The sequence below is a fragment of the Coptis chinensis genome, chromosome 9 (assembly GCF_015680905.1).
Source record: "Coptis chinensis isolate HL-2020 chromosome 9, ASM1568090v1, whole genome shotgun sequence".
Taxonomy (NCBI): domain Eukaryota; kingdom Viridiplantae; phylum Streptophyta; class Magnoliopsida; order Ranunculales; family Ranunculaceae; genus Coptis; species Coptis chinensis.
The window spans coordinates 42,227,182-42,236,761 of NC_141464.1; positions in this window are offsets into that span (position 1 = coordinate 42,227,182).

Genomic DNA, 9,580 nt, shown 5'->3' on the forward strand with positions numbered 1-9,580 from the left:
CCGCAGTTTTCTTACCACTAAAATGACCACCACAAGATTGTTCATGACGAAGGATAACACATCATTGTGTTCCCAATCGGGAATGCAACGCGGATTAGTTGGTCGAACAATATTTGAAGAGGTAGGGATCATCCCAAATAAAATTTCACAAATGGATAAGAACTTTTTCCGGTCATTCGAGACCAAGATAAAGGGGACTTCCTCGGTAACTAAGTAATTTACTATGTCGGGCGCACCAAGGGGACGAAAAAAATAGAGTACAAGTGTTCATCCTGAAAGGAATCACGATAGGTTCGATGTCGATATCAACATCATTGACAAGTCTTGATAAATGGTCCGCAACCACATTTTCGCTACCTTTTTATCTCTAATTTCGAGAGTAAACTCTTGCAAAAGGAGAATCCATCGGATCAACCTTTGTTTTGCATCTTTTTCGCTAATAGATAACGAGGTGCCGCGATGGTGGGTGTAGACAATAGTTGGAGAACCCACTAGGTAAGGATCTAAACTTATCTAACGATATACAACGGCAAGAAACTCTTTCTCGGTGGTGGTATAGTTACGTTGAGCTTCATTAAGGGGTTTTACTCGCATAATAAATGACAACCGGCTTATCTTCTCGGCGTTGCCCTAGTACAGCTCCTATAGCATATAATCGTCACACATTAATTCAAAAGGTTTAGACCAATCGGTGGTTGAATTATGGGAGCCGTAGTTAATCGGTTTTTAATATCTCAAAGGCTTGTTTGCAACTGAAACTAAAATAAAAATGGCATCTTTAAGCGGGAGATTGGTTAAAGGTTTAGCAACCTTCGAAAATCTTGAATAAATCTCCTATAGAAACCTCAAGTGTCCTAAGAATGCACGAATGTCTCGAACTGTTTTTTGTATAAGAAGTGAAGCAATTTTTCTATCTTAGCTTTGTCGACTTTCGATTCCATCCCTTTGAAACGATGTGTCATAAAACTATTCCTTTAGTAACCATGAAATGGCATTTTTCCCAATTAAGAACAAGGTTTTTCTTCACAACGTGTAAAGACCTTTTCAAGATTTGATAGACAACTATCGAAAGAATCTCCATAAATTGAGAAGTCGTCCATGAATACTTCCATAAACCGTTCAACCATATCACTGAAAATATGAAGCATGCGTTGGAAAGTACGGGTGCATTGCAAAGGCCGAAAGACATTCGCCTCTATATGCAAATGTACCAAATGGACAGTGAACGTTGTCTTTTCTTGATCGGCCAGGGTCTATGACTATCCGAAAATAACCTGAATAACCATTAAGAAAGCGGTAATAGGCATGACCGCTAAACGCTTCGAAAGCATCCGATTGATGAATGGAAGTGGAAAGTGATTCTTATGAGTGGCGGCATTAAGTTTGCGATAGTCAATGCATATTCGCCATTTTATCGATACGAAATGAAATGCATTCATCTTTATCGGTTTCGCACAACCGTAATGCCGATTTCTTTGGAACTACGGTACGGACTCACCCAAACACTATCGAGATAGGGTAAATAATACCCGCATCTAGTAATTTTAACACTTCCTCTCGGACCACATCTTTCATGGTAGGGTTTAGCGACGTTGTGGTTCACGCGATGTCTTAGCGGTTTCTTCAGTGTATCGCGATGGGTGCACACATTAGGTTCAATGCCTTTAATGTCATCGAGGGACCATCCAATAGCGTAATGATGTTGTTGAATGACATTAATTAAACGAGCTTCCCCGATCGTCGGTTAATTGTGAAGAAATAATAATCGGGTGACGACCATCGACATCAAGTTGTGCGATTTTAATTTCGAAGGAAGAGGTTTTAATTCAGGGGCGGAGCGGGTGGGTATTAAAGATTCTTGAGGAAGGTCATCATCCATGTAGTAAACAGATTGATGATCATCCAAGTTACTTGACATCACCGGCTTGTAGGGTCAAATAATGGTAATCGACTCTAATAACTCATTTACTTCTTGTGTATAATCATGGTCCTCAAACTCGATTCACTAAAGGAAAGAAATTGGTACACTTCATCTTCAGGAAAAGAGTTTGTGAAATATTTTTACGGAATGCTGTCAACCCTGTTGACCTCACCATCAATGTCAGGCTCTAGAAGTTGTTTCATCAACTTGAACACATTCACCTCGACCGAAAGATTTCGGCTGACATGGTCATGGAACCATCTCTACAGTTAATAAGAGCATTAGCAGTGGCAAGGAACGGACGTCCTAAGATGATAGGAATGGAATCACATGCAACTTCTGTATCCAAAATAACAAAGTCTACAGGATAGAAGAAATCTTGGACTTTTACAAGGATGTTTTCCACAATTCCTTTTGGATACTTTATGGAACGATCTGCTAACTGTAGAGTCATGGTGGTAGGTTTGAGCTCATGAAGACCTAGTTGTTTAAATAAATAATATGGAAGTAAGTTCACACTAGCTCCTAGGTCTAGTAGTCGCGAAGAACCGGTATTTGTCACCTAAGGTGCATGGAACCGTTGGTCTACCGTGGTCCTTGTATTTTACTATACCATTGTGTTCGGTGATGGAGGGAAACCGCTCAAAATGAGGAACGCTTGTTGAGGAACATTAGTTCTCTTTTTTGGTGCACATATCTTTCGAAATTTTGCATGTTTTGGTAATAGTTTAAAGGCATCGAGAAAAGGTAAGTTGATTGTTAAATTTTGAAAAGTCTCTTGAATTTCAAAGAAAAAATTCTCATCAGGTTTATTCTTTGCCGCCGCAGGAAACGGTGTCTTAGGGCTGAATTTGGCAAAAGGGTCTACATGCCCGCTTCCTACATTCGAGGTGTTGACTTTGTTGAATTTGGGGAATCTTCCGTAGGTTCATTATTAGAAATAGATTCCTTGGAACCCTCTTTCCCTTTGGTTGATCATCCGCATAACGATTTGATTGTCTACAGTTTTCCGGATCGTAGAGTAGTGATTGCATGCACCTCACCTTGGTTGGGGTGCTTGGACCAGGGCATTGGTGAGTTCAAAGGTCGTGTTTGTTGGTTTAGGGTTTGAACCTGCTTGCAGAAAACACGCCTTCGACTCTTTTCTTGCGCCCGATTCTTTGAAGTGATTGTTGGATAGACGCGTTAAAATTTGAGACTATTGGTTCATGTAAGCCAAGAAAGTCTCATTTGTCCTATCCGTAATGGTTGGCCAGTTGTCAGGCAAATGTAGTAGTTCTCGATTATTGCTTAGAAGTTGTTGATGATAGTTGGGATTTGGATTAAAATTTGGAACAAGGTCAGGTTGGTTTGATAATTAGCATTGGAATTATTTTGAAATTGACCTTGTTGGTATTGTTGATTATTTCCTTGGCGGTATGGAATAAAATTGTTGGTAGGTCGAATCAACAGGATTTTCAAAACCGGGAGGAGCCCCCATTTGTTGGTTATTTTGGCGCCAAGCTTAAATTCGATGTTGTCTCCACGGTGCATTAGGAATGTTGAATGCACATGCCTCCTCCGATTGTTGAGTAGGGAAGCATATAACAAGGGACAATATGCATCGGGATGGTCGACTAAGACAAAGGACAAGCGGGCGGTGTCAACGTTCATGACCGGTTTTGGTAGTTGATCGTTTACTTGAACCGCAAGGGCATCTACTTTTTAGTTAGGGATTCTATCAAATTTTTATTTTAGGATCGGGTTTTACCTCAAAAATAGATGTGGCCTTTGTAACATTGTCCTTTGATGACCGAGGCGACTCGGTGTTACCCCCTAGTGTGTACCTTTTTTCGCTTATTTTTCAAGAAAAGTATAAGCTTCAGTAGCTCCTTTGTCCATGAAGCAACCGCCGCTCATTATATCAAGATTTTCTTTTTGATGATCGAAAGACCATTAAAGAATGAACGAACAAGGACGAAATTTGTCCGGTTGGTGATGAGGACATTCTAACGTAAGATCAAGAAAAGCGACCCCATGCTTCTGTAAAGGATTCATGAGGATTTTGACGAAAGAATTGAATTTTCTGAAGCATTTCGGTTGTTTTCTTCTGAGTGTAAAATTGAAGCATAAAAGCTTGAACTAGTTTATTCCATGTGTCTATGGAATGTGGTTGTTGTCCTGCTAGCCAGATTGACGTTTTTTCCGCTAAAGTGAATGGAAACAGTCGAATGGGCAAGAGTTGTTCCTTAGAGATCACTGGGATGGTGAAATGTTGTTGCCACTTGTTGGGTTTAATTTAAGATGATTGTAAGGTTTTTCGTGCTCCAAACCATGATATATAGGTAACAAACTGAAAACGCTTGGTGGGATCTGAAAATCACCGACAATGTCCTCAAGTTTAATGCGGGAAGAAGGTCCTTCCCCAGTAATGCAATATAGAAGTCCGAGAGGGGCTTCTCTGGGATGGAGGATCGTCGGCCATAATGACGAAGTTGATGACGACGAAGGATTGTGATGAAGGTAATTAGCAGTAGAAGAACAATTTTTAGGTGAGAACTTACGCAATTGCTTATCGTATTTTTTTCGACGATAGGTATGTTCAATATCTTTAGTGGAACCAGACCTTAATCTCATACAAGCATAAAATTAGATCTAACTCACAGAAGGAATTTGGTAGGACTCGAATTTTATTATTATCTTAAGCATTATAGTTTAACAACATATGCCTAAGTCCGCTAACGCTAACGAGCGCTGAAAGCTAGAATACGTGTGCATAAACCAATAGCCAGGTCACAAGAGAGATATAAGGGAGACTTTCCGTGCAAGCATGGTTCTAATTAAGTAACCTCAATCTTTCAAGTTTCCTAGACACCATTGGAATATGATTAAGATGTATGGAATTAAATTTTATGCAAAGACGGTATTAATTTTAATTTAATTTAATTTAATTTTTTTTTTTTTTTTTTTTTTAGATTTATGCAAGGGTTAAACTACAAACATGCAAATACGATCTACTCAAACAATACTAGGTGCAGTAGCATGTGAAGATACTCTACTCATACGTATAGCTATATGAATAGGCAAGCTTGTGTCATCAATAAATACTTCCATACGTACAGGCAAATATACATCAGTAATACGTATATGTACGCTAATTTGTAAATCGATATTACGTAAACGTATATCAACAGTAACAGACAAATTTGAATCACTCATACGTATCGAAATACATTAGCATGCATAGATAATATACATACGCAAATAAATACGACAAAACTAAACATGCAAGGTATTATACATAAACTAAAATACGACTCTTGTATTGCATAATAATTCGATTTCGACAATACTCATTGAGATTGCGAATGCCATATAGAGAGCATCCCAGCTTTACCCAGTAGGGTTTAGAAACAACTTACCCAACTCAGATTTTAACCCTCGTTGGAATGTTCTCCTCTTTCTTGACAAAATCGACTTATTAAACAACACCATTTTCTAAAATGATGATTTTGGAGGGGAAAACAGTTGATTTTGACCTCGAAAATGACTTCGACCGAGCAAAGCTTTGTGGAGACAGGCGTCTTGTACCAGTCGAGATCTTTCCGAATTGAGCTCACACGTGATTCGGATAACCGTAGCCAAAGTTATGGCCAAAATACCAAAATACATCCTAATTACTATGTATAACTCCTAAGTTATAGATGCTAACATGCAAATAATCACTCATTCGGTAATATATATGCTAAACATGTGACTTAGATATAGATATATAGATAACCATGCAAAATAGTTCCATTTGTATGTATATATACATTAATATGTAATTTATGACCGCTTAACCGCATATATATATTCACGGCATATTCACATGATTCATGCATAATTCTAGGCTAATACGTAAATAATAATCCATAAATTTTTCCTAATACTATATACATTGCTTACATGCAGAAAAAATATAAAAAAAAAAATTACAATAATATCAAAAATTTGGAACCTCAGAAGCTTCCGCTTTTTTCGCTACCCTTGAACTCAAAACAAATGTTTCAATTGTCGACGCGATTAATCCCAAAGGATTATCAAAATTTTTCAGGTGCAGGGCCGATAATTAGGATTACTACACGACTTCGACCGCAGTGCACGCGTGTCGGTTAATTCAGAATGATTTCGACTTTTTTACATCACTCTTATAATCGCTGCAGTGATGTTTTCCAAATAACTTTTGGTACCGGAAGTGGAACAAAAATTTGTGAGCCAACAGTCTATTGCGGCAAGGCAAAAAAACTGAATTTGAACAAAAAAAAATGTAAAACGAACGAAAAGGAAAGGAAGGAAAAGAATGGGGTTCCCCTTGATGCAACTTCCGACCAGAAGACAAGTTCTATGGCTTTAGAACAAAGAAATGCATTTTTGATATATGCTTGTTTACTACTACTTAGAGGTTTGAACTCTCTAAATTGATGCAAAAGCACTCAAAGTTCCTTACTCACGATCTTCATTTCGTAGAGTTGGAATAAGAATTCGAACTAACCTAAAGTTTAGAACAACTACAAATTGGATGATACAATAAAGGGGCCTAAGGAGTAAGGTTATAATATTAATGCTAGGTTTTTCTTCCTACACAAACATTAAGAAAGACCTTAAAGTTTGAAAACATGCACTTAATACCAAAATAGAGATTTGAAAGAAAAGGTGGAGAGTTAATCCTCCTCATGTGAAACTATCATTAGTTGTTGATTTGAAAAAGGTTATTTGATCCTTCCTAGACTCATAGACAAGCCCCTAATGGAAGTAAAGATTTGATCCCTAGCATGTATGGCTCACTTAAAGAGCTCACACATGCTAGCAAGTCAGAACTAAGCAATGACTTATCTCTAAGCTCATTGCTTTGATTCCTAACTAGACACTACACCAACTATCATTTTGGGATAGGGTGTATAACTAGTTGTTCTTCCTAACAACCTACCAAACCAACAAAAATTGATTTACCCTCACATGAGTTGGATTAACTCCTCAAAAGGAAAGTTAGCTCATGATCCTTGGGACAAGGATTTATAAACTAAAAAAAAAAAGAGAGATAGAGAAAGGAAGAAGATAAACAATCAAACTCATCGATATATTTATTTTCTAGAAGAAAACAAGTGTTTCCTCCATTAAAACTATTACAAGCTTCTTACAAAAACTAAAAACTAACTTATGATTTTTTTCACTAAAGAACTAAAATAATGCCATGTGAGGAAAATAAGTCAAGGGAGTAAATGGAGTGTCCCCCACCCTTGTCTAATTTCTTCTCCATTTGAGAGAAATCTCATTTCCTCCCACGTGAATCATCAAACCACATTAATTCATTTTTATCCACCACATTTAAACAAAGTGACACCTTGCATTTTTTTCATTATTAACATCTAATCTAATTTATTACATGCAATGTGTCAACTTTGCACCAATAATTTGTTATTTTTGTCTTGACATGCTCCATGATTGATTCATCCAATCTTGTGGCCCCGCATAGTGGGTCCATGTGATCCCAGTGGCGGTCCGTATTTTGGGCAGTTTTACAACTTCCCGCCTATACGTAGAGTTCATCGTCCCGATTATCCGAAAAATTCTCTTGTCGATTCGAGTCCCCGGTTTGAGAGGTAGGAGCTTTGGAAGTTTGATGCTTATGTGCGGATTGGAAGAATTCATATATACGCTGCCCTCGTGCTTTATCGCAGTTTTAACCAATAATTTCCATGTTTATTGCAAATACCGCAAAAGTATGAAAACATATTTATTTCATGATTATTAAACACATAATTAACCAAATTTATATGTCTCAATGGGGTTTCATAATACACTTTTAGGTGCTTATCAATCCTCACCCAAGGCACAAAGCTTCGCCTTTGTTGTGAAGGGATTCGGTCAAAGGAAAGGGATTGACTTTGATGAGATTTTCTCCCCAGTAAAGATGACTTTTATCCCGTGGTATTGGGTATGGCCGCAAGTATGAACCTAGAGATTGAAAGCAAATAGATGTTAGATGTTAAGACGACTTTTCTTCATGGAGACCTTGAAGAAGATGTCTACATGGACCGACCGAGGGTTTGAGGTCAAAAGCAAGGAGCACCTAGTATGCAAGGTGATAAAAGAGCTTGTATGGGTTGAAAGCAAGCACCGACGATGGTACATAAAATTTGACTCCTTTATGGCGAAAGCAAAGATACAAAAGTCCGCTTTCCCATCATTGTCGGCGTTTGTTCAGAGATTTCTAGATGAGGATTTCATAGTCTTATTCTTTGTATGTGGATGATATATTGATAGTTGGCCCAAACATCAACAAGATATCCAAGTCAAGAAAGACTTGAGTAAGTCCTTTGAGATGAAGGATTTGGGTCAAGCAAAGCAGATACTTGGGATGCGATCACTTCGTGATAGAAAGAGTGGGAAGTTGTGGCTTTCTCAAGAAAGCTACATTGAAAAGTGTTGAAGAGATTCAACTTGGATCAAAAGAAGTCGGTCGGTTGTCCACTTGGTGGCCGCCCGCATGACCAAAGAGATGTGTCCTAAGGGTGAGCATGAAATGAAATGATGGAAAAGATTCCTTATGCATCCGCGATGGGCGCTTTGATATATGTCATGGTGTGTACTAGACCGGATATTGCTTTCGTCGTTAGGGTTGTAAGCAGATTTCAGTCAAATCCGGGTAAAGAACATTGGGAAGGTATTAAGTGGATATTGAGATATCTCAAGGGCACTTCCAAATTGTGTTTGTGCTTTGGTGGAAGTAAGCCCTTACTTGAAGGCTACACTGATGTAGACATGGCAGGTGATGTTGACTCGATGAAGTCCACCTCCGGTTATCCGTTACTTTTTGGGGGGAGCGGTTTCTTGGCAATATAAGTTGCAAAAGTGTGTTGCCCTCTCCACTACGTAAGCGGAGTATATTGCAACCACCGAAAGTGTTGCAAAGAGATGCTATGGATGAAGAGGTTCTTCGACGAACTAGGGCTAAAAGCAAAACAGTTTGTAGTTATGTGACGGTCGGGCGCCATCCACTTGAGCAAGAATCTGAAGTTTTCATTCTAGATCCAAGCACATACACGCGCGTTATCATTGGATTAGAAAGTACTTTCGAGACAAGTATTTGTGTATCGAGAAGATCCATACCGACAAGAACGAAGCCGGATATGATGACTAAAGTCTTACCGAAAGGTAAGTTTGATATTTGATGTGCTACCGCCAGAATGGTAGCAGACTCCTCCTGTTGATTTGGAAATTGCATGGAGGTATCCTCCCTCACTGTTCGGGAGGGGGAGATTGTTGGAGTTATCCCTCATATGAGGAGAGAAACGGAGCTGATTCTGCATGGATATGTCAGAGCGCGACTGCGCTCAGAGTAGGCGAACCTGCGCTCGTATCTTGGAATAAGTCCAGTGTTCAGAGCGCGACCCGCGTTCAAAGGGGGCGCACCTACGCTCATGACTCCAGTGTTTGGGCGACCCGCGCTCAAAGGGGGCGCACCTACGCTCGTGACTCCAGTGTTTGGGCATGACCCGCGCTCAGATGAGGCGCACCAGGGCTCATGGCTCTAGTGTTTTGAAGCGCGCTGCTGGCTGAGATAATGAAGCGCCCGCGCTGTCTAATGTTTGTGGCCTTGCTTCAAGATGTCGCAAAATTTGGTTTTTGGATATAAAA